Here is a 26997-nt window from a genome sequence, read left to right on the forward strand (position 1 = left end):
CTTACAGACATGACACAAAAAGCAAATGATTCTGGAAAGGAGAAGATGAGGGGAAAAGGAAGCAAATTCAAGCCATACTTCATTACAAAGTTCTTAAGAGTTATTTATTTATTTTATTTTCACTTTTCCCCCAGGGAAGCTCTTTGAAGTTTCCTTTCTGCTGCTCAAAAAGGGAGTTAAGTGGGTCCAACTCTTTAGGTGGTTGATGATGCCATCTCTGTTCTTTGATTGTTTTTTTTTTCCTTTTTATTTTATGGGCATTAGGGCCTTTCAGATTGGCCCAGGTATCGGATGGGCCTGGTTGTTTCCAGAAAATTCTTACAGTTTTCCCTAAGAAACTGGTGGACATCTGAGTTACCTTAGTTACCACCTAAAGTTGAATGGGCACCTGCATTGAATTGCTTCTAGGTAGCCTCTGTGAGCTGATCATGGGCTATGCAGAGATTGTGGAAGAAACTTTAGATGCTTATACGAGCCATCTGAAGTAAATGTATATAAGAGCCATCTTAAGCACTAGAGAAAGAAGACAAAGAGCAAATAGGGGTAAAAGTTCAAATTCAGGATTACATTATGACCATAAAGGTGGCAAAATGTCATTTCATCTGCTGAGAACTGTGTGGTGGTTCCATTTAAACTAATTCATTCCATGTTTGGGAATGAATGTACACAGGAACATCTATTGAACCACTGTGATGATTACTCTTGTTATCTAGAAGATAAAGTCACTTAGATTTGCTTCTGCTCAAAGTTGGATTCCACTGGACAGGTCTAGCTGGGGTGTCTTGTAGAGTCATCTGGAGGATGTTTCGGGATGTGAGTCTTGAGAAAGTGAAGAGAGTCCTCAAAATTGTGTGCTCAGGAAACTTTCCCAAACACAATTATTCTCGACAATTTTAATCCAGTCTCCTGGGGAAGATTATTGATAAAATGGTTAGATTTCAGCCCCAGAGACTCCTTGGTCAGATGGATTGATTGCAACTGCTTTATTTGGGTTTAGTATGTAATGTAAGAGAACATCAAGCTGGTCAAACCATGTGGATGGGGTTTATGTTCCAATATTTAAAGAATTTTAACAACTGCAAAGGATCCAGTGCCAAAAAATTTCTTTTGTGTTTTATGACTGTAATAATGCCTATGGCCTTCTAAGGGGAGGAAAGTTGTAGTAATAAAACCATTAGGCCCAGAGTCCAAGTAGAGCTACATATTAAGCTACATTTTAAGAACAAGGTCTCAAAAGCAACTCAAGCCATGGTTGCTATTATCCTTTCCCTTATCACGTATTCATTTCTTGTCCAAATACCAGTGCAATATTTTAAGTCCACGAATGAGTTGGCACGGGAATTTTAAGTCCACGAATGAGTTGGCACCAGCTTCCTGTGCCATCAGTTCCATTGTTTTAATCATGGAAGAATTACACCGGGAGAAGGATGTAAGCTCTGCCACCTTGTTCTAAGTTAATAAACTGCACTGTCAGTAAATCACAAAGCAAACCCCTGGGAGGAATATATTATTCCCCAACTACTCAACACCAAGGATAAGTTACAGCTGTAATTCTAAATAGCTTTGATATCCTTGCCTGGTGACTGCATTGTTGTAATAAGCAGGCAACCTGCCAAGCATCCCTCCAGGCCTGTTATTTCACTTTCAGCTAGATCATTTTAATTTACATGGAAATTATCAATACTTTAAAATGGTCCTTGTCCATCAAGCCGGATTGTTTGCCATCTCCCTAAAGTGCAGCAATCCAAGCCCAGATTTTTGATTGGATGAACCATCATTATTATCTCTTCAGCCTTCCATAGTATTATCAGCTCCATTTTGCCCAAGCTGACCCAAGTTCAACCATTACTGGCTCTGCCAGTGTTAATCCTCCTTTTATTACCCTGCATTCCCTCTATTATTTAGTTCTGCTACAGCAATTTAGTTATGCTTTGGATGTTGTAATATGGTGGCTTGTATCATTACATACATTTATCTCCAAACCCTGTCATTCTGTTAGTTAATGCCTGCAGTTTCTATCTCCAGATTAAGCATTTCATTCCACAGAAGACTGACATCAGAGGTGTGATAATAGTCATTTTCATCTGTGATCTAATATTCCCATCACCAGCATGTGTATGAGGAAGAAGCCTCATGTATAGCCAAAGGAGAAACAGATAAGTGAGCATAGGATCATAGCCTATGGCTATAATTCTGCACACAGTTATGACAATTTAAATGCCATTAACTTCATTAAGCATTAAGCACATGTCACTATCCCTGCAATGCCATTTAGAGCTTAATTACTTTTAAGGTATGCAATGAAACAGATATTTTAGTGGAATATTACTCTTTTTGAGGTACTTCTCCAAAGTCAGGGGTCTTCCTGAAAAGTTTTCCTCAAAGGCTACACTGAGCAAAAATTATAGGTGTAGTCCATTTTGTTTGGATAACATCAAAGTGGAGAAAATTGTTTTAAGACATGGAATAATTACAGGCATTTGCAGTGATTGTGTGTGTGTGTGTACATATACATATACATCAGTGGTGGGTTTCAAAAATTTTTCGAACCTACTCTGTGGGTGTGTCCTCCTTTGCTGGAGTGGCTTGCTGGCCATGTGACCTGGTGGGAGTGGCTTGCCAGCCATGTGCTCTCTCTCTCTCTCTCTCTCTCTCTCTCTCTCTCTCTCTCCTTCCTTTTGTCTCTCTGTCCCTTTTTCCTTTTTTTCTTTCATCTCTCTCACCTTTTCTTTTTTTCTTTCTTCCTTTCTTCCTTTCTTTCTCTTTCTCTCTCTCTGTGAGTCTGTGTGTGTGTGTTTGTGTGTCAGTGGTGGGTTTCAAAAAATTTTGGAACCTCTTCTGTAGGTGTGGCCTGCTTTCCAGGTCCACTGGTGGAACCTCTTCTAACCGGTTCGGTAGATTTGACGAACTGGTTCTACCGAACTGGTGCGAACTGGTAGGAACCCACCTCTGATATACATATATAATTGCCATCCCTTAATTCTCTGCATGCCTGTGAGGAAAAATTATCCTGCAATATGCAAAATATAATATAAGCTATAGTTCACATAAATAGAAATGTAAGTTAAATAAGGAATTTTACAATGGGTGAGATAATGCTATAGTGTCATCTTTGAAATACTATTATGACATACGATTAATAAAAACAGGATCTATATTGCTGCAGCTGTGGCTGAACAATGCTATAAATTACAAATACAGAAATATGCCACTCTCATCTACATATTCAACCAGAAATTCATTTCATCCTATTTTCACATTCAGTGACATTTAATACACATTTACATGGAGATGTCTATGCTGCTACATTTAATTATCTATGTTAGACATGTGTTTCTTTCAATACCATTATATAAGTATGCTTCGTGTTGAACAATATTAATTTTTAAATGTATTTGAATATTGCTTCCTCCTTGCCTTCCCTGGTCTCTTTTTTTGCAATGCTCATTGAAACATGCAGGGATTATTAAAAGCAGAAACTATCTGTGCTTATCAGTACAAAAAAATGTTACTTTGATCACTTGGGCTTTTCCACATGGTGGTCTTCAGTCTCCTTGGTATAAAAAGACTAGAAATGAATCAAGCTTGCAGAAATCTATTTCTGGTCTTCAATTACTTTCTCCACTGGTCACAGTTGTGGTCAGCAGAAGTTAACATGGACCCTGATCTTTATTGTGGTTTCCTACTTTTCTTCTCCCATCCATGCCAGGAGAGCAAGCACCAATTGTTTCTTCTTCAGTGGGCAGGTTTTCTAAGGACAGTTTTTGTTTTAAAAGACCAATAGTTTTACAGCTTTTCCTGAACCTGGCAAAAAAAACTTGTTAATTTTACCCAATTAAAAGGAAGAACAGCTAGTCAGCCAGCCAACATTTCACTCTGCCGCCACTGAACCTCTAAAATGGGCCAGACTTTCATGGCAGTCAGCCCATCAGTCCATGGTGACACGGACATTGAAGATAGAGAGAAAAGCCTCGGGGATGCACCCAGCCGAGCACACACCAGCTAATTGGATTGGAGGCATTTGGGCAGGATAAATGAGGTACCACAGGTGAACCTAACTGTGCCAGCAGAGAGGGAAAATCTCTGCTTTTGATGTGAAGCCAGCTAACTTGGATAAAGGTCACGTTCCCAGCAGGGTAGGGATACACTGAAGACATCATCAAGGGTTTCTGCCCTTCTGAAATGGTAGGTGGTTTGTCCTCATGCCAGAGCAAGCAGGAAGCGTAGATCACCTCTTTGAAGGTGTAAAGGTAGATGCTATTAGCAAGGCATTAGACATTATTTTCTGCTTACAAAATCACAAAAGGAGAATCCTGGAACTGGAACTAAAATTGACAGCTGTTCAGCCCTTCTTCTCTGGAATAGATAAATATGCTCGCTCCAATCTTTTCGCCCTTCTCTTTTTCATCTGTATTTGCCATTTTCCTCTACCATAGCTCTTCTACTCATCCAGTGTTCTGAGAGCACTAATGCTACTTATTAAATGCCAACACTCTGTGATTCCATCCTTGAAAAAGACTTTTTTTCTTCCTTATTTGACACGTCTAGTGTTATAGCTGCTGCTCTAAGCTTAATTGCACAAATTTAATCAACTTTTCTGCACTGAAGTCTTAAATGTGGTAATTATTTGATTCAATTATTTAGTCTGAGCTCAATAAGTAATCTGCTTGGTTTAAATGTAAACCTCCCTACAGAGTATTCCTTTGCAAGACTTGAGAACTATATGTGTTGGTTATTTACCACACAAAAGTATGTTACATGGTAATGTTAGGATAAGTACAGAATGCCTAGTTGCAGGTAATTATTATTGAGAACTAGCCAGCTCCTGAAGATGAAACTCAAATACTTTGGCCAGCTAATGAGAAGGAATGACTCACTGGAGAAGAGTCTAATGCTGGGAAAGATTGAGGGCAAAAGAAGAATGGGATGACAGAGAATGAGGTGGATGGATGGAGTCACTGAAGCAGTAGCTGTGAGCTTAAATGGATTCTAGAGGATGGTAGAGGACAGGAAGGCTGGAGGAATGATGCCCATGGGGTCACAATGGGTTGGACATGAGTTTGCAACTAACAGCAACAACAAGCTAGATTAGGGCTGTCAAACTCCTGGCCCACGGGCCAGAAGCCTCACGTGCTACCCATGCCAATGCCCGGTTTAGCAAAGGGGGGGGGGAAAGTCCCAATACGTCATGTGATGGCGACGTGATGATGTGAATTTGACAACCTGAGCTAGATCCTTAAAGAGACATGGCTTCTTTAAAACAGATTCTCTTTGGGGATATAGGATGAAGTAAAGCTTTTGCTCTCCACTCCATTTATGTATCTGCTATGGGGTGATATTTGGAGGATCCAAAGTGCAAACAGCTTTGAACTTTCACAGTTAAGCCCATTTTCCTTTAGTAATACAAGAAAATCCTCCATGGGTGATCCTGGCAAATGCCTGTCTTCAATTTCAATGCTCCGTTTTCATTCAGGTGAGGACTAAACTCTCTTGATGTTGCTTCGTATACTGTATGTGACAAAATTCACAGTTTATCACAGCAGCACAAGATCGGGGTCAGGGGACTACAGGGATGTGACAGCTCAGTGGCTAAGACGCTGAGCTTGTCGATCAGAAAGGTCGACAGTTCAAATCCCTAGCACGGCATAATGGAGTGAGCTCCTGTTACTTGTCCCAGCTTCTGGCAACATAGCAGTTCGAAAGCAAGTAAAATGCAAGTAGAAAAATAGGAACCACCTTTGGTGAGAAAATAACAGCGTTCTGTGTACCTTTGGCATTCCAGCCACATGACCACAGAGACGTCTTCGGACAGCGCTGGCTCTTCAGCTTTGAAATGGAGATGAGCACCTCCCACTAGAGTCAGAAATGACTAGCACATATGTCCTAGGGGAACTTTTCCTTTAAGTACCTTACTACAGTGGGTAAGGTCAGGAGACTACCTTTTTTATATAAAAAAGTATTTCTAGATATTATTGCTCATTTGGACTCTTTCTTGAGGTCTTGACAGATTACCAAAGGAAATAGCCATACAGAATGTTTTACTGATAAAAGGAATAGCTTGAATCACCCAGGTAAAGCACAACCTAGATTTAACACAGGATATACACAGTTGGAGATGCAAGAGACATTTGTATAAAGTATCATACAGTTGAAATGGTGAAGAGAATTTTTGACAAAGAGAAATGCTTCCTTTCTGAAGTCATGTTGTGGCATATGGCAAAACCAGAATAATAGCATGCTGTCAGGATCTGAGGCACAATCTATAAAAAGAAGGATTGCTTAACCCAGTAGGCTTTTGCAGTGGTGCATTATTGGACAGGGCAGTGGCATCAGTCACTATGCAAGGGGACAGGAATAAAACATAGTCATTGTTAATAAAGAGTTTTGAAGTTTGCCTCTTTTTAAATGTTGGAAATGCTTACTGATGAATGCATTTATTTGAATTTATCCATTTAAAGCTTTTCCCAGCAAATGTTTTTACAGCGTATTTTCAGCAAGCTCAAGCAGATCTTTTCTGCTTCCTGGAAATTTGATCCAATGGGAAGTGCTTGCATTTATTTCTACAAAGTGCATTTTTATTTATATTTTATTGCTTTGATCCTTTCTTCACCTTTTGCCTCATTAGTCCACAAATGTTAATCAAACAGAATGATCAGCTAATGTATTGAATTAAAACTACAGAGGTTTTGTCTAGGTATCAGTAAGCCTGATTTTATTCACTAGTTCTAGAAAATCTGAATCTGCTAAATTTTCAGATGGTACAGGAAGCATTCTTTTCTGATTTATCTCCTCCTTGTATGCACTACACAAGTTCTTCACTTACAACCAATGATGGGTGGCTGCTGGTCCTGACCGGTACGGCCGTACCAGTAGCAGCCTGGAGCAGCTGAGAGTGTACTGGTATGGTGGCTCATTTGGCCCACCCACCTCTATAACTGTATTTATGCCAAAAGGCACACTTCACACTCACACACATTGTGCAGAGCCTGTACGTGCTCTGACAAGTAGCTGGGTTTCGCAAGAGCAGTGGAATGCCCATGTGTGCGCAGCGCACATCAGGCGCATGCACAGCACATGTCAGGATCATGCACGGACAGAGCATGATCAGTGTACCGGTAGTGACGGTAAGAGCAACCCACCACTGCTTACAACCGTTCATTTAGTGAACGTTCAAATTTACAACAGCACTGAAAAAAGTGACATGACCATTTTTCACACTTACAACCATTGCAGCATCCCCATGGTCATGAGATCCAAATTCAGATGTTTGGCAACCGACTCAGATTTATAATGGTTACAGTGTCTCGGCGTCATGTGATTACTTTTTGTGACTTTCCGACAGGCAAAGTCAGTGGGGAAGCCAGATTCACTTAACATCTCTGTTACTAACTTAACAACTGCAGTGGGTCACTTAACAACTGTGGCAAGAAAAGTTGCAAAATGGGGCAAAGCTCACCTAATAAATATCTCACTTAGCAACATAAACTTTGAGCTGAATTGTGGTTGTAAGTCTAGAAACTACCTCTACAGTATTAGCAGTGGCTCTGACAATCTTTTAACAATTGCATTACAATATTTTGTGGCGGGAATAAAAAAAAAGAAATTTTAAGTGTAAAAATATGTTTTGTTAGGACAAATGTTACATCTTTAATTGAAGTACTACTCTGAAATAGCTCTGTTTATAATAATTGAATTATATCCTAAATTAGTTCAATGAAAGTTGAATGAAATCAAGGCTTCTGCTATTAAATTTCTAGGATTGAAAGATGATCTGAGATTCATTTTTGAAGAGAAAGTGAAGAGAGAGATGAGTTACAGATCAATGGCAGCTTATAATGAGTTGCTTTTTAGGTGCAACACATCTAAGAGGAATAGATGAGTAATATGTTTCGTAAGCAATTTAATATGATTGTTAGTCTGCACAGTGTTTTATCTCATCAACCCTGATGTAACAATAACAGCTTTCTGTTTATTCATTGCTTGTTTGGTTATTGTTATATAACAACACTATACTCTGGGCAGAGTGACACAATGAGTAAGCAAAAGAAAACCAAAACCATCTCAGTCACAAAAGAACTATATACATAATAATTATCAATATTCAACTGCGGGGGATGACAATCTATCTGTATTTTTGTTACTTTGTTTTTACACATACTTTTCTGAACTTGTTTTGTTTTTTGTCTTTTTTGTCTTTCTTTTCTTTTTTTGGATTTTGTATTTTAACTTTGGAATAAAATAAATAATAACAAAATAATCGTTAGGCATAAGCAAATAGAACCACTCATGGACAGGCCCAAGTAGGTATTTTATTGTTGATTATCTATATTACAAGAATCTTTCCAGACTGCCTGCCTTTCCTTGGAAAATGGCAGATATAGAAAAAAGATTTGACCTCAGATATTTCCTTCCCTGAACAGAATCTAAACAGGAATGTTTCTTCACACCCCATAGAATGGGTGCCCTCTCGTTCAGCCAGTGGCTCCACCACAATAGCACAATAAAATAAACCAACAACTTATAGTTACCCATAATCATAAACTTTTGTGTTGGACTTCAACAGTTTTCCCCAATCATCCTTTATGTAGTTCATTCTTTATTTGGTTTGTGAGAGAAGGGAAATCAAGAAAGATAAAATCCTGAATTAAAAATAACCCTGCAAGATTAGAGTGGTGAAAGATTGTGAGTTCCAAGGCAGTTCAGTGAATTTTAATAATATCCAAGTTTTTATTCCAGGAATCATTTTCTATATGTACCATGCTTATATGTATCCTTATCCCTATTTCTTGATTGGTGTGATCAAGATCTGCTTTATTATTTATAGATGTTAAAAGAAAACAAACCGTGTAGTTCTTTCTATCCTTATATTTGTAATTTAATTAAAAGTAATGCTAATATGCAAAGGTAGTATTTAGCCGGTTCTCTCCGGTTAGGGCCAACTGGTAGCAGCGGCTGCGGGAGGCTCCACCTACATGCCCTGACATAATGGGCAAGCACTGCACATGCACAGGAGGCAGTGCACATGTGCTGACACAGCATGTGTGCTCATATTTGGGAACTGATAGGGGAGGTAAGTGAATCCCACTGCTGCTAATATGACTCAGGCTGAAATCACCAAGGAAGATTGTGGAATTTACCTGATTGTTGGATTTATCTGAAAAATGCAAAATATGTGTAGGTCAATATGAATTTGGAACATAGTCTTTGTCTGGTTTTTTTCCCTACAAAGCTAATTTAATAAATCAGGACATAGATATTTCTGTTGCTACTGGGTTGCTGTTGTTGTTTTTAATTTTAATGGAGGCTGCCTATGGAGGCAGTTTTCTAGGAAAGAAAGAGCATATTCCAAGGAGGAAGTTGATGCCAAGGAAAAGGTTGAGCCCAGAGCTAGATCAGAGACAGAGAAAGAAAGTTAGAACTCTTTTGAACCAAGGTATATCTATTAGGATGAGAATTATATTTATTTAGTTTGGCAAGATTCAGTCTATTAGTTGTAATCAACTAAAGAACTGAACTTTGTCTAGATTGTTCTATGTCTTGGACTGAGCCTGACAAAGACAAAGGAATTTATTGATTGTAGATATTTTATATTGTTTTTCAATCATATTCTCAGATTACAAAAACAAATATAAACTCAACTATATGAGCAGATATACTAAATGCTGTAGACAATTCCCTGAATGCAAAGTCATTATATATGTGACATTATTTTGGTATAGTTTTATTGTCCTCTAAAAGGAGGAGAAATGGGAAATGGCTTTTATATAAGTGCCATGATTCAGCTAATAACAGTCCTCCATAGTAAGTTCAATGGATACTTACCACTCAGGTTTTATACCAGGGATATTATTGTTACTAAAACATAACTATATTCCTAAAATGTAATTCGTCTTCCAGTGGCCATTCTTTTTTTAAAGTTTGTGCAGGAGTGGATAGCTAAATAATATTAATTAAATTAATTTCAGATAATCTAGTTTCATATTAATACTTTAATGCTAACAAATTGCTTTGATGAATTAGTAGTCCTGCACAGTAATGATTACAACATATTAAGAAAACCTTATTAGCTATGTTTTGTGGGAATACAGTTAGGAATCTATCGTCTAAGGTCACAGATCAGTCTTGGAAATGTTGTTTCATCTAATAACACAACTAGCAATGATAGCACTTAATTGTTTTGGCAGAACTGGTTCCTGTTTTCAGGGGAATGAGGTAAATTATTTAATAAGCTGTGGTCTTCAGTATATGGTGGTAGACATCACAGTATCATTATTGGCGTCACATTCAGCTTTTATGTCATTCCAGACGTTTCTTCTTATATTTATCATGTTGGGAGTAAATAACATAATGAAGCATCTTGTGCTGGTGTCCTTGAACACTGATAAATAATGGAAACCAAGAACATAATTAGGAACATACAATTGCTTTTATTTGCTTCTGTTGATTGTGAAGCATGACATGAACAGTTCATATCAAATCAAAATAGGCAATTGAAAAAAAAAGTGCAAATTAGAATAATTAGAGTTATGTGTGAGTCATAAAGGAGGTTAACTCTATCTTGGGTTTTTAAAAAGATTTTGTAATGATGACTGAATCAAAATATCTCCCCCTGCTAATTTGATCTTCTTTGGATCAGCATCACCCTTACAGTTTTCCCAGAAACCTTAACTAGTTGGTAATGATTGTTTTATTTACCTCTCCCATATAGAATATAATGCTAAATATAGTGCTTCTCTTATACAATCAGTTGTTGATTTCAGACGGGAAAAATGGTTTTGTTTTGGAGGATTGGAAGATTCATAGGTTTTGATGCATTTCTAGAATTTTTCAGGAGTATATGATACACCTGCTGCCATTTGGAGGAAGACAAAAACCCACCATTGTCATAAAATCTGCTTCCTCAGTTAGCTATAATTAAAGAAAGAAGGGTTGCCTTTTATAACCATTACAAACTTTACAGTATGCAATCCAGAGGACCAAGTATGACATGGATATTCTCTATCAATGAAGGGAAAAGGAAACACTTTGAATTGCAATAATGCTACAAAGCAGTGGTGGGTTGCAGGTCGTACGCCCCGGTACGGGCGTACCACATCGGGTACTTTTCCAGTACGGTTCTCCGGGGGGGCCACCCACCCGCCCGCGCTCCTTAGATGTGCTTTATGCTTTGGGCCCTTCCACGCAGCACATGGTGCATACGGTGCCTGTGTGACGCTCCGCAGAGCAGCTGGAGCATCATGGAGGCTTGCAGAAGCATCATATGATGCTAGAATGCATGCACACTCTGTGTGTGCGCATGCATGCCACACACGTGCATGTGGGTACCTTTGGGGCTGTTCCAACCAGTATGGAATCCGGAACCCACCGCTGCTACAAAGCTTGTTTATTTTTTCATGTCTTCAAATTAGTTTTGACTCTCAAAGACAACACGGACATGTTCCTCTAGTTCTCTTGGCAACATTTTTCAAAACTGGTTTACCATTGTCTTCTTGCCCAAAGTCACTCTATTAGTTTCAAAGGCAGGACTAAAGCCCAGGTTTCCATACTTCTAAGCTAGCACTTTAATCATACCAAACAAATTACTATTACAAGTAATTGCTTAATTTTCAACTTGAAAATTTGTCATATAGAATTCTTTCTTTCATGTTTTCTTTCTCTTAAAACAGCCCTCTTGTAAGATGGCTTGGTATGATTCAAAATCAACTAATGTTACCATGGTTGAAGGGAACCTGGCTTTTCCTGGACTTTGCCAACCACCTAACCATTATACTACACTGGCTGTAAAATATTAACTATTATAGATTTATCATTTCCAATAATAGTTCTGTTATGCAATAAAGTTTGTGTGTGTGTGTGTTTTTACATATACATATATATGTGTGTGTATGTGTATATATAATACACACACATACACACACACATCAGTTTTCTACATTTTGTCATAAAGTTGATCCGGTATGCTACAGCCAACATACCCAATTAAGTTAGTATTCTTAGCATTTCACAGATCTTCATTCCTACATGTTGCATTGATGATAGAAAATGAATGGATTACTTCCCTTACTTTTCTTAAAAGGGAAAAGATATTTATTTCCCTATTCCTTCTCCCCATCTTTCTGCCATTTATTAAGCAGCAGGCAATGAATTATTTCCTTTTAAATAGCAGGAGATAATATGATTGGTTAGGATAGTTTTCATCTAAATCAACTTGTCTGCATTTTAGCTACATTGTCACATTGGACTTATCTTTCTGCTTATGAATTTCCTTTACAAAATAACTTTTTAAAAATCTCCTGTTATCTTGGTGGCACTACTGAATAAAGTAACTACAGCTAATAAGACCACATTTTCAAAGTTAAAAGAACATGAACCCAAATACCAACACCATAAGATCTATGCATTTTTTTAAAAAAAATGCATAAAGGCATATAAGAACTAAACATATTTCTTTTCGGACCAAATTCAAGATATGGGGCTACCACTAAGAATGTATTTTTCACATTACCATCAGTATAACTGGTCTTATAAGCAGAAAGATGAATCTAAGGTCACACTATAGCTGAAATACAGACAGGTTGATATAGATAAAAACTATCCTTTAAGAAAAATATAGCCTTATTATTATTTTATAGAACTTTGTAAATCAATACCAGCACTCAGAATATTTTAGAAGTCACTAACAACTCTTAACACTGACACAAACAATCATTCAATTAACACAAAAAAGAAGACTAAATGAAATGCCTATTTGGAAAACCAGTGTAGTATAGTACTTAAGATGTTGCATAAAGACTAAAGAGACCAAGTTTATTTCCCTGCTCAGGCAGAGAACTTCCTTGGTGGACTTGTCTCAGTCACTTTCCCTCTCATCTGAATGTCCCTCATAATGTTGAGAGGAAAAATAGAAGGCAGAGTACTGTGTACCACCTTGGGTCCCCATATGAAAAGCAGGATATGAGTCTAATAAACAAATAATAGCAGGAGGAACATTTTGCATCACTAGAAATGTCCTTTTTAATGTGGCCATAAATCTTCCCATGCTCTCAGAACACACCCTATCTGTTTGAATTTTTTGTACTGCCCTATTTTAACCAATTTGAGTCACTAACACCATAAATGGTTAATTACATTCCAGAAAGAATGAAACAGACTAAACTGCAATTTTTGACATCCTGTACTTGACCTCCTGCAGCTTCTGTTTCCCTCCATTGATCTCTGTCCTGAATAGGAAGCTAGATATAGACAAATAAGCAGATATACCAGACATGCAGAATCAAACTCACACAATCGATTTCAGCATGAATCTGTATGAACTCTGACATCTAGCCTTTAGTATGTCAGATCTTTTCCATGGCTGATCAAAAATACTGAAGTTTCCTTCTTGGTTAGTAAATTAATTTATTGTGCATTTTCTTAGCAATAATTTTACTATATCTATATAGTGTCCATTCAATTTATTCTTAGAGCATTCCTACCTCAGGAGACTAACAACTATTGACTTGCTTGGTTTTGTTGATCATAGCAAGCAGAGGGGAACTGCCCAAGGCTTTAAACTGCTGGACATTTAAAACAGAATAATGGGGAAAGAAATCTTAATTATTTTATTTATTTATTAGATTTGCTGCCCATCTCACTTTGGTGACTCATTAATTACTATATTGCTGCATTATTTCTGTAAGCAGTGACATGTAGAATCACTTCTGGCAAAAGGATGCAGTGCTGGATAGATTGCTTTGCCTAGTGAGCCATTTTTGTAGCTCTCGCCTACAAAACCCAACAACTGTCACGTAGTATGTATTTTAATTGTAACGCCAAATCTGGAGGTGGATCTCAGCTTGTATATGCCTATTGTGTTTCCTGTATGCATAAATAGACACACAGAGAAAAAAATATGCCAGAATCTATCAGTCTTTCTATTCACCAGTGGTATTGTCTATTCATCTATCTATTTGACTGAGAGAGAAGTGGGGTGAATAGAGAAACATCTTTCCAACCTATAGTCACAGAAAATGGAAACATATTTGTGTGACATATAATAAACTGTGAATGTGTGTTAGCTGCTTTTATCCTAGTAGAGCTAAAGTTTGTCTAAAGCAGTGGTTCTCAACCTGTGGGTCGGGACCCCTTTGGGGGTCGAACGACCCTTTCACATGGGTCGCCTAAGACCATCGGAAAAGACATATTTTCGAAAAAATACAGAAAACACAAAATAATTTTATGGTTGGGGGTCACCGCAACATGAGGAACTGTACTAAAGGGTCATGGCATTAGGAAGGTTGAGACTCACTGGTCTAAAGGATACTAGGAAAATGGTTAAAATCACCTAAGCTTTCATTCTAGAAACCTCACTTAAATTATGATTATATCATGTTCCACTTTTATTTTATGACAGGTTAAGGGACCTAACAGCTTACCCAATTCAACCCCAAGGATGTCTATCTCTAAACACTGCTCCTACAGCATTCTTCCTATTGCATCTCCAAACTGAGGCAATCAGAGGGCTTGAGAAAGTAATTGTGATTGCTGTCAAGTGGCAACAAAGACATTTAGATTTTGACTGGAGATACCACCTTCATGATTTGAACCTCCTCCTCCCCCCCAAAAAATGGGGAGTATTGTTTGCTTAGCAATTATTTGGAAGAAAACAGGGATAATAAAGATATAGAGCTATGGGTAGAATAGGAGGAGGGAAAGAGGGAGTAGCTATTCCTGCCTTGAGTAGCAGCAGTGCTAAAGGAATATAAAAAGGCGAGCTAGAGAAGATAAGACAGCCATAATATGCTGTCATGAAGATAGGGTACAAAACAGGGACAAGAGCTTTTGGAGACTGACCACTGAGAATAGGCAAAATAGCAAAATTTCCTGTTGAATTGAAACTGACCCATGTGGGTCTAATTAGGTGCTAATAAGTCACTTTCCAATTGAAATGATGGTCTTGTAGAAAGTATTCCCCAGAAATACCCCAAAAGTGTTTTTGTTTTTCAAAGGGCAGCTGAACTTTCTTTGTTTTTGTTTGAAGACATTTCACTTCTCATCCAAGAAGCAAAACTGAAGAAGCTTCTTAGATGGGACAACCATGACCTAGATCAGTGTTTCTCAACCTTGGCGACTTTAAGTCCTGTGGACTTCAACTCCCAGAATCCCCCAGCCAGCACAGCTGGCTGGGGAATTCTGGGAGTTGAAGTCCACAGGACTTAAAGTCGCCAAGGTTGAGAAACACTGACCTAGATGACTCAGAATCTCCATAGACTTCCACAGGGACAATATTCCCGTGGCCAAACTAAACAACCAAGCAAAAAAAGCAGTTACCAAGAGACCCTCTGTTTTCTTTAGTTACAGAAGCAGAAATGACCAGAGAGGCTGTTCTGCCACAAGCATTGTGGGCTTGTTCGGGACATGCAGTTAACTCCACGCTTAGGAATCTCTTTCAGATCAAGTTTATTATCAGGCATTCTTAATAGCAAACTTACAGTTCAGTGTTAAGATACTTCTGACTTTCCATGATCTGTCCCATCACATAGTGTAAAAAGATGATAATTTTATCCCCATGCTGAGCGGAGATACAGATGCTACTAGAGTTCACAAAGGCATTTAAACTGCCCAGCTATAAACTTTTCATGTGGGCAAGATGCCCCAGTGGCCAATCATAAACAGAGATGTGATCATATGTCATGGAACTACATTTTCCATAAGGTAGTCTCTGCCTACATTTCCCATGAGGTAGTTTCATAAAGGAGACAGTTCTTAATTCCTACACTAGCTGTATACTGTTGGGGCAGCATAGAGGCAGAGTACCATGGCCAGATGAGAGGGAACAGGCCTACAGCAGGCCATCTTGAGCCCAGTAGGCCATCTATCTTCTGAAGCTTCTTCACACTACTCAGAAAAATTGCATAGGAAATCTTTTCTATGTCCCACTGTAAAACTGCACTTTTCTGCTGGATGACTTTGATATGTATCTAGTCTATCTCACCAGCAGGCTGATCTTGATGTGGAGACTCTGTTCTGGATGTCTGGTTCCTTCAACATATGGTAAACAAACTGTTTCAGATGCAGGGTAAGGAGACTGTGATGGAAGAACCCCAAGTTGGCTTTCCATGCATCGTTTCCCTTAAAAGGTAACTGCATTTTATGCAATAAAATAAGATAAAAACCCGAATAACTCTTTTCTTATAGCTTTTTGACACTGAGACAAAATATATAAACACTGGCTTGTTATAAGTCTTGCACAGGAAAATGCAACACATAAAACAGTTTTAAGTGGCATTTTACTGACAGAATGTGCATGTGTATGCATTCTAATAAATCTATATTCTAATAATACAGCAGCATATGAATTTTTGCTAGGCCTTAAGCAAAACATTTCTTTTGAATAAGCTAACATTTCAGCCAACAGAATAAAATTAATTGAAATAGACAATAGAAATGGGAGCTCTATGGTGGGAATGTAATAATGAGACAGGATCACACTGAAATCTTCCAACACCTTGATTTATGTAAGCTTTCTCCAAATATCCTGTGGGAAGCAATTTAGCCCTTTAGCTGTAAACAATGGAGTGAAGGCTAACTCAATTAAAATTAAAGGGTAAGTGCTGAATGCATAAAACGCTACAGGCCATCTAACACAATTGATATTGACACGGTTGGTAGACCTGGACAGAAATTCCCTCTTACAAGCTTAGAGCATTTGAAGCATAATATGGAGGCACAAGTTATAAAACAACGGCAATAAACATGGCCTGCAGAAATATTCCTTACTCAAAAAGTTCTGTCTCTATGGTGAGAGAGCAAGCTTTACGAGTAAGAACCCTAAGATGAAAAGTAGAATCTCTCCCAAAGAAGAAAGCTGATGAAAAAGAGAAATATATCAAGTCCCCATGTTGGGCTGCTTTATACAAACCTGAAGCTTTATGAATTCCTGTATTTATGGGGTTTAAATAACCAGCAGTTCATGCTAGGCAACATGGAATGGAGGGCTTCATTACAAACATGTTTTGACCCATGGATTCTCTAAAACTGGTTACTAACTGGTTCTGCTATGCTTTATATGTACAGATGTAGGCAATTATAAATCCTGATGACAGCAATTCTTCTGATTATAGAGGACTGCTGATCTGTTGCCGACATCTCCTCCTCCTCCTCCTCCCCCCCCTCCCCCCCCTGCTCCTCCTCCTCGGCATCCACTGCTCTCCTCCAGAGCTCTTAATGCCCTTTTGGGGCTAGTAAGTCTATTGCTGAGTTGGCTGACAGTTTTTGCAAATGAAGGTCAACCTGTTTTCCCCATCTGGTCAGATCACCAGGCAATAAATTTTTGAATCTTTTTGTTTAAATCTTTATGATCACTTTCTATATGACTTGTGATTCTAAAAGCAGCATTGCAACTTGTAAAATGGTAGCTGAGCAGTAGGCAGTGATGTGCGGTGAGGTTTATGGCTGGTGAGGCAGTCCTCTCCCCCAACACCCCACTGCCTGAAGCACTTTCTTTCACCTGCCTGAGCTCTGACAGGCGGGCAAAGGAAAGAAAGTGCCACTGTCTAAAGTACTTTCTTTCGCCCGCCTGAGCTCGGGGGACAGGAGAGAATGCCTGAGTCTCTTTTGCCGGCCTGTGCTAGTGGACTGCCGCTTTCTTTCGCCTGCCTGAGCTCTGACAGGCGGCCAAAAGAAAGCGCTTTAGACAGTGGGGTGTCAAAAGGGGTGTCGGGTGGGGTGTCGGGTGGGGTGACACCCCACTGTCTAAAGCGCTTTCTTTCTTTTGGCCACCTGAGCTCGGGAGAGAGGAGAGAATGTCTGAGTCTCTTTCGTCGGCCTGTGCTACCGCTTTCTTTCGCCTGCCTCTGTGTCCGCGGCAGCCCGCCAGCAGAGGCAGGCAAAAGACTCACCTCTGCTGGCAGGCTGCCACAGACACAGGCGGGCAAAAGAAAGTAACTTTCGCTGGCTTGTGCTGGCGGGCTGCCGCAGGCATAGGCTGAAAAAAGAAAGTGGCAGCCTGCCAGCAGAGGTGGGCGAAAGACCCGCCTCTGCTGGCGTGCTGCCGCTGACACAGAGCCCGGCAAAAGAAAGTGACTTTCGCCCGCCTCAGCTGGCGGGCTGCCGCGGACACAGAAGCGGGCAAAAGAAAGTCTCTTTCGCCCACCTGAGCTGGCGGGCTGCTCTCCCTGCCTCTCCTACCCCCTTCCCTCTCTTCACTCATCTCAAACAAACAATACACACACACACAAATTTGCACCAGGAGGATTAAGTTTGAATTCCCCCCTCCCTCCAACCCACACATACACATACCTTTTCTTTTCCAGCTGTTTCACAGAGGATTTCAACTCTGCTCTTGCCTGCCATCATGAAAATGTAAAAATGTAAAAGGAAAAAGGCAAGAGCTGAGGTAAGACTGGGCTAGTTGCTGCCAGAGTCGCCATGGGTGACTCTGCTTAACTGTTTAAAAAAGCCTCTAAAAAAATGCCCTCTAAAGGAGGAGGCAAGAGAACAACGTGCCTCATCTACATCAGGAATTTTTCATCTTTTAACCCTTGCTTAACTCTGCTCGAGTGATCATAAAGTCAGACTAGATGAAGCACGTGGTTCTCCTGCCTCCTCCTTTGGAGGATGTTTTTTTTAAGGCTTTTTTAAACAGTTAAGCACTAAGCAGAGTCATCCACTGTCACTCTAGCAGCAACTAGCTCAGCCTTTTTCCTTTTACATTTTTTTTCTTTTCATGATGATAGTGGTGAGGCTCTGCCTCCCCTGACTGCACGTCCCTGGCAGTAGGTATTTTGTGACTAAGAGATTGATAGGTTTATGGTAGATTAATGGCAAAATCCACAGAGCGGTGTTCAGATTAAGTTGATATGCTTAAATTCAAATTATTCTGAAAGAATGTAAGCAATCTTTTCTACTGCATGAACAGAAAATACCTGGGTAGATAGTAAATTTGCTTTACTGAATCCCAGGAACATATATCCACAGGCCAAGATAATAACAATAAAAATCAATGGTATGCTTAATCAATAATAGCAACACATCAGGTTATTATTATGGTCTCCACTAAGATCTAAATATTAGATCTTTAGAAAGTTAAGGACTGGGGTTAAGGAAAACCCAAAGTAGCAAAATCTGATACCAGAGCGTGCCCATAAACTATTCACAGTTGTGAAGCAGCCATAGATTGTGTGTCCATTTCTGGAGTAGCTTCTACTGGTAGTAACTCAGTTTATTTGTTCCAACTGAGTTGTAACGGAGTATTCAACCATATCATACCTCCAAACATGTCAGAAGTTGGTGGTGATGGTGAAGGGTTGATACCTCTGTTTTTTTACAGCTGATGAATATGTCATCTCCCAATATTATAAGAGGAAGCTGCTGCTTGTCTCATCAATCCTCCCACTGAATCATCTTCCTCATATCCTTTAAGGTAGCCCCTCTATTCTTATATGTCTATATAGTTTCAGAGCTTTTGTATTACTATACTTATTTGAATGCTTCATACCCATTAAACTTTAGACTGCTTATAACATTGAAATCATAAACATATAGTACTTATAGTAAAGCAGATAATAAAGATTACTAATAAAGGAAAATATTGCAGTTCAAGGTTAAAATGAGAGGTTCTTGGCGTCCTCTGAGTTAGTTTTTTTCTTGCAGACGTTTCATTATTCAACCTAGGTAACATTATGAGTGCTCACTGATTATGTTACCTAGTTTGGGTAATGAAATGTCTGTAAGAAAACAACAAAGCACAGAGAACACCAAAGTCCCTTCAATATAGTATACCAGGAGAGAGAGAGATAGTTGTAGAAAAGTTGGAATGAGATTGAATTTTGTTCTGCGGAATTTTTAAAGCCAAGTTTTCTACCTATGTATTTATAGTGCAAAGGATGATTTCTTACCACCTTGCTACTTTAAATAAATCTGTTTTACACTAAAACTATACAAAAATATGCTTCTTGAACCTAAACGTAAAATAGCATGCCATGCTGCTATGAAGAGACGTTGACATAAATTTTCTCCTGCAGGATGTTTTTATTTTAGTCTGTTGTTTATCATTTTAGGAACCTCCATTGTGGTATAAATTATTTACTAGTTTTTGTGTAAGGTGCATTTTAATGGCTATTACTCAACCATCATTATATGGCAAAGATATTTCTTTCATTTTGTAGGAGAACTACATTTCTTTTGCCCCATTGCACAAACTGTTGTAGGAAATCACACTAAGAAAGCATGTCCATCACTGACTCTCATCAATTTTCTCCTGCCTTTTTACTCAAACTTTCTGGTACCTTAGTTGATTCTGTGAAAAAAGGGGAAGGGAATGAAAATTAAGGAACAATGGGATTCAATAAGAGTCAGCAACAACCTCACTCCATATTACAACAAGGTACATAGATAACACAACAAGTTGCTGGATTTTGTCTTGTGTTTCTAGATCAGAAAGCCAATTCTATGGGAATGATCTGTAAAATCATCTCTGGCTTTATACTGCTTAGCAATAATACATCTTTCATAGGAAAGCTAATGATGTGGAAAAGTTACCTTGTTGTTTTAACAAGATTAACATACTGCAAATGTCTGATCATTCTCAGCTGTTTTAAAGAAGGAGAAAATGTTTTCCATAAGTTTGCAGAATGAGATCTGGAACAAATCCCATGACATCTATAGAAGGTATACTCATTGGTATGGAATATGTGGCTCTCCCTTTCACATAGAATCAAACTGCAGTGCATCATTCACAACCTGTGAAATACCACATTGCTGTTTCAGAGGACTATTACAGTTGCCTTGCTTTGCAGCAAATAGACTAAAGGAGCCTAAATAGATCTGGGGAAAATCTGTTTCATTGACATTAATAATCCAAAGACATTTGTGGCATGTTCAGTATAGGTCCACTTGGGATCATAGGAGCTTTATTCAGTAACCAAAACCAATGATGCAGGGTGCAAAAATCTATCAAGGTTGATAGCAGCTTTATCCTTCAAACTTCTGCTTCTAAGAATAATTGTGCATAAGGCTTTAGATAGATCTTTACTGCAGATTGCATGTTTGGCTCTCACTCATTAACTCCTATCTGCTTACATAATAATGGAAAATTTGTACAATCATTTAAAAATGTATGCATTTTGTTTTATTCATTTTATTGTTATCCCTTAAAATTTAAGATGGTTTCTCATATATCCAAATGGTTTGAGGAATGAGTGAATCTGCTAATTTTCACCTTCTTTCAGTGTTGTTGCTTCTAATTTTATGTCAGCTTTCTCCTGCTTTTCCCAATAATTATTTTTTTTTTCCTGAAGGAAGAAAAAAAAAGAGAAAGGCAGAAATAAATATGAACACCTGAGTCAATACATAGCATCTAACTGGTGGCCCGTGGGTTGGATGTGTCATGCACAAGCCCCACCCATCCCAGCTCCACAAAGGGGAAAAAAGTCACAATACGTCACGTGACGGCAACATGACGCCATGAGTTTGACACCCGTAGTCTATGGGAACCTCTTAAACAAAATGTGGATTTTGTTGATATAGCATTGCAGTTACAAATCTGTACTTGTTTGATCCTAGGAGAAGATGCCACAGGCTTAAAGAGCTGCCAGTTGGTGCTACTCACAAACATTGTCTATGAATTCATTATGTAACTCTTCTGTGGCCAAAACCAAGTACATCCAGACTAATGATGTGGTTGATAGCAAAATCAAGTCACTTTGTTTGGCCACCTTATCTTTTGTAAAACTGGCAAGTAAAATACAATAGAGCTACAATCCAGAACAATCGCAAGTAAAGAAAATAATCCAGAAGATTAAGGTGACATGAAAGCAGTACTCCATTATTTGAAGGTCTGCCACAGAGAAGAGTGGGTCAACATACCATATTTTTCAGAGTATTAAGTCGCTCCAAAGTATAAGATGCACCTAGATTTTGGGGAGGAAAACAAGGAAAAAATATCTGCCTCTGCCTCTCAGCAATTTGCCTCCTTGCAACAAACAGTATAGAGAATATACAGTTTGTAGTGTTATATTTCAGACTATACTTGTATAGATACTGTTAAAATTAATGTGCTTTCTGGAAGTATAGTTACTCTCTGCTATTTAAAAGAATAGCACTTTTTAAAACAATAGCATGGGGCCTCTTCAGATCAAGCATTTATTTTAAAAAGCGTCTTCATTTTGTTAAATTGTCCAGAATAATAATAAAGCAGTCTTTAAAAATAAATCTAATAATTTTGAACATTCTATAGTTGTTGACTTACCTCCTTACCTCCTTACTTACCTCCTTTCAGCAAACAGCCTGATTAGCACAAGAAAAAAAAATCTGCCTCCAGCAATTTGCCAGGTGGAGCAAATAGCAGGTTTCACTTTCAGTTTCTCCCTATCATCAGCTGTTACAGGCTGCAGAGATTGCTATAGCTTATTGAAGCCTCCACGAGCCCCATTTGCTGCAAAGAGGTAAATTGCTGGGAGGCAGAGGCCAAAGGGTTGGGGCTGGTGGGTGGGTGGGTGGGGCTACATTCAGTGTATAAGATGCACCCAAGTTTTCACCGTCTTTTGGGGGGGAAGGTGCATCTTATACTCTGAAAAATATGGTATTTTCCAAAGCATCAGAAGGCAAGACAAAAAGCAATGGATGGAAACAGTGGTGGGTTTCAAAAAAATTTGGAACCTCTTCTGTAGGTGTGGCCTGCTTTCCGGGTCCACTGGTGGAATCTCTTCTAACCGGTTTGGTAGATTTGACGAACCGGTTCTACCAAATAGGTGCGAACTGGTAGGAACCCACCTCTGGATGGAAACTAATCAAGGAGAGAAGCAAACTGGAATTAAGGAGAAACTTCCTAACAGTGAGGACAATTAAGCAAAGAAACAGCTTGCCTTCAGGAGTTGTAGGTGCTTCATCATTGGATCACTGGAGCACCAGTCTTTTTAAGAAAAGACTGGGCAGTCAGGATCTGAAATGATATAGAGCCATGATGGTGAACCTATGGCATGCATGTCTCATATTTGCCAGTATGGCAACTCTAGCACAAGCACACATGTACATGCTGCCCAGCTGATTTTCAGCCTTCTGGAGGACGGGGGGAGGTTGTTTTTGCCCTTCCCAGGTTTCAGGAAAGTCTCCGGAGTCTGGAGAGGATGAAAAACAGGTCCAACGGCAAATTGAAAGTTTGGCCCATTGGGCCTGTTTTTCACCCTCCCCAGGCTCTGGAGGCTTTCAGGAAATCCTCCAGAGCCTGGGAGGGCAAAAACTTCCCCCACATGGGGGGGCATGGACATGCGCAGGGAGAGTGTCATATGTACATGTGCAGGTGAGGGATCGCATATGCATACGTGGGTGCATGGACAGTTTTGGCACACCTTTAAAAAGGTTAGCCATCACTGATGTACAGTCTCTTGCTTGAGCAGCGGGTTGGATTAGAATATGTCCAAGGCCCCTTCCAGCTCTATTCTGATTGTTATGGATTCAAGGCAGTTCTCCTGTCACTTTTGAAAAATATAAAGTGAAAGTATAGTTTGAGAGTTTTTCTTAAAAAAAAAAAAAAACTAAACACACAAGCACAAATAAAGCAAAGATGAGAAGCCTTCACTTAAAAATGCTGGTAGTGTATTCTGACCAGTGAGGATATTGTTCATAAATGTACCTATTAATGCATACTTATAAAGCAAATTTAAAAGAAGCAAATTGAAAAACATGGGACTTCTGAAGTATAGATATTGAATTATAATTACAATGTTTGTCTCTCAAATCTATTCTTTATTTATTTTTTCTCTCAGATTGTTTTTAGATGGAGCACCCTTTACATTGTATGCTAACTTTATAATAACTCTCACAAAGGGATCAGGATGAGTATGGTTTTTTTTTTTATGAAAGGAACTATAAATGCTGTTTCTGCAGAAGGATGTTGAATCTATTGATATAAAACTTGGCTTGCGGGAGCCCTTTTGAAGTAGCAGAATCTGCCAGCTGCCCATCCAGGTCTGTCAAATAACTCAAACATGTTGTAACCATTTAAAATGTACATACATTGTCAGGGGTAAATAAAGATGCAGATAGGAGGGTTTCTTTGTGTGTTTTATGGTTGTAACCATTTAATAGTTTTAAACATGTTTAATGGACACTGTATTGCTATTTGTTCTGGGGTAGGGTGGGGAATCCTCTTGCCTTTTTGTATGCCTTATCTATTTTAAAAAGATTATTCCTGAAAATTAAATTGCATTGAGGAAAGAAGAAAATAAAAAAAGCCTCCCCTCTCCCCATGATTACCAATGTGGGTTATGAAGACATGGATTGCTATATCAGGACTTTGATTCCAGGATTCTGGAATTAAACTGAAGGTTAAGAGAATTGTTTCTCAGCTGGGGTTGCAGGCTCGTTGCTGTTTGTATATTTTTCTAATATGCATAAATCTCCTTAGGAGGAATTCTGCAATAAAATAATAAAATAAAAGGAGGTGGAGGAGGAGGAGCATGTATCAATGAGAAACAGGAGTGATGGATTTTACTGTCAAGAAGAAAGAACACAGTGCAAGCAACATTAATCTGTCTAAATCTGTCATGATGTCAGTCACCATGCCTTTCCACCTTGCACTCCTATTTCTTCACTTTCTTGTCTATTCCTAAATATTTCAGAAATCATTCCATTGTAACAACTATTTTAATCTCATTTTGCATGCTTTTCTAAGTCTGAAGTTGAAGTCACAGGCAGTGAACAAACTTAAACATTTTGTGGTCTTGCAGGCCTCACCTTGCATTTTTCCAGCTTACCTACAGTAGTGGCCTACAAGAAAAAAAACAGCACAGATACTGAAATGATATAAAATAATTATCTGTATTGTAGATAAGCACTCATCTTTTATGCTATTCAAACTTAGGAAGAGGAAGCCTGCCTGAACTCACCAATTTCAATGACTTTATTATGAACCTCCTTTTCTTCATGAAACCGGTGTACAGTCTTAACATGAAGAATTTCAGGTTACAAATTAAATTATACTTTCCTGTGAAAATTTTTTTTTAAAAAAAGCTTCCCTTAGTGAAATAAGCAGCTATAACTCAAAGACACAGGCAGAACAATGAAGTTGAATAATAAAGTCCTGCTTTTTTTTTTAATGAAGCAACTGGAATGACATTTTAAAACAGAATAAGGAGACATTCATCCAGTAAACCTCCAATTAAACTTCGAAAAACTGAGGACCCAGGAGAGGGAACAAAACTTAAAAGGAGAAGATAAGAATTTCAATTAAACTATAAAGGTTTTTAAGGTGACATTTGCTATCTGGCCTGGAGCTTTTGTGACACAGGCAACCAAAAACTAAAATAGAGTGACAGAAGAAAAAATAGCTAATTGAGCCTTTTAAAAAGCTTTAACAATGAATCTAGAATTTATGAAGGTGAAGATCTAATAACTAGTAATATGGGATAGTTCTGCTCAGCATGCTCTCGTGCGATTCTGGAATTTTGAAAGTTTTTTTTAAAACAGCGCATTGAAAAAATATGCAGATTTTCCCCCTCTAGGACAAATATCAGTGCAGTAATCATAAAGCATTTCTAATAATGGAATCAATCAGGGGTGAAATCTACTCACCTGCGCTACCGATTTGCAAATATGAGCGCATGTGCTACCTCTGCACATGTGCAAGACCTTCCATGCATGCACAAAACATCAAAAATGGACATGACGATGTTCGGGCGAGTGGGTGGAGCCTGCTACCGAGCGCGCCTGCAAAGGCAAGTAGAACAGCGAGGGGAGAATCCACTGTACCACACGATTTAGATTAGCTTAAAAGCAGGAAATCCTGCTTTTTAGCTAATATAAATCACACGTCACAGCTGATCGTTGGAAATACCGGTTCTCCCAAACTGGTAGCATTTTTTTATTACTGGTTTGAGTGAATTGGTAGCTTTTTTTTAACTATAAGTTTGGGTGAACCGGTTCAAACTGGTAGCATTTCACCCCTGGAATCGATGCATTTTTTTAAAAAAAAGATGATCTTCTATTTTGCATGAAACCAATTTTTCTCTAATTAGCTGCTCCAAAGTTGGAAATAGAAAAAACAATGCATAGACTTATACCTAGAAATACTTAGATAATACTGAATGCATCTGTGAAGAGGTGCACATATTTGTTCAAGAAAGGGAAATCTGAGAGTGCAAACTATTAAAGAAAATGAAGTAAAAATTGTATACCAATATTTCTAACTCAGAGTAATATATTCAATTCTTAAAATGAAAAATAGCAAAAAGTAGAATTACTGTGCACATTTAACTCTGGATTTGTAATGTTACTTGTTGTGAGATCAAATTATTCTAATATTTTCAGCATAGGAGGAGAGGCTACATACAGGAATAGCAATAGCAATAGCACTTAGACTTATGTACCGCTTCACAGTGGTTTACAGCCCTCTCTGAGCAGTTTACAGAGTCAGCATATTGCTAAGGTGACCACACGTCCCGCATTTGGCGGGACAGGCACGCTTCTTCTTAATTTTTCCCGCGTCCCGGGCCGTTGTCAAAAGATCCCGCTATAATTTTGGCACCTTCTTTGATCGCTCGCTCCCCTGCCCATCTGCTGCCGCTCGCAACACCGCGCAGCACTTTTCAACTCCCGCGCAGCCGCAGTGATTTGTTTTGATGAGCACGGGGCGACTGGACAGACGGTAAGCCCCTGCCACCACCAGACTAACTGCTGCTACCTCCTCCTCCTCTAACAGCACCGCCGGATTTGCTGCCCGGCGCTGCGGCTGAGGTGAAGCCGGCATTGCTTCCACTGTGCTTTTGAGGAGCCTTGAGGCCACAGGAGTCAATAGGAAGGTGGCGGAGGGGCGGGGGCAGGAAAAAAGGCCTGATGGCTCCTCAAAAGCACGGCAGCGGAGGATGGGGCAGGGCAGGGGTAACACGGTGCCCAGCTCAGGTGCTCCGAGCAGAGGGGGAGCTGCCCCCTCTGCCAGCGCTGGGCAGCACTGAGATGTTAAGCTTTGCTGCCCAGCCCTGGCAGAGGGGGCAGCTCCCCCTCTGCTCAGAGCACCTGAGC

This window comes from Thamnophis sirtalis, unplaced genomic scaffold, assembly GCF_051295495.1.
Source record: "Thamnophis sirtalis isolate CommonGarterSnake01/CBP01778 unplaced genomic scaffold, rThaSir2_p1.2 scaffold_6, whole genome shotgun sequence".
NCBI lineage: Eukaryota > Metazoa > Chordata > Lepidosauria > Squamata > Natricidae > Thamnophis > Thamnophis sirtalis.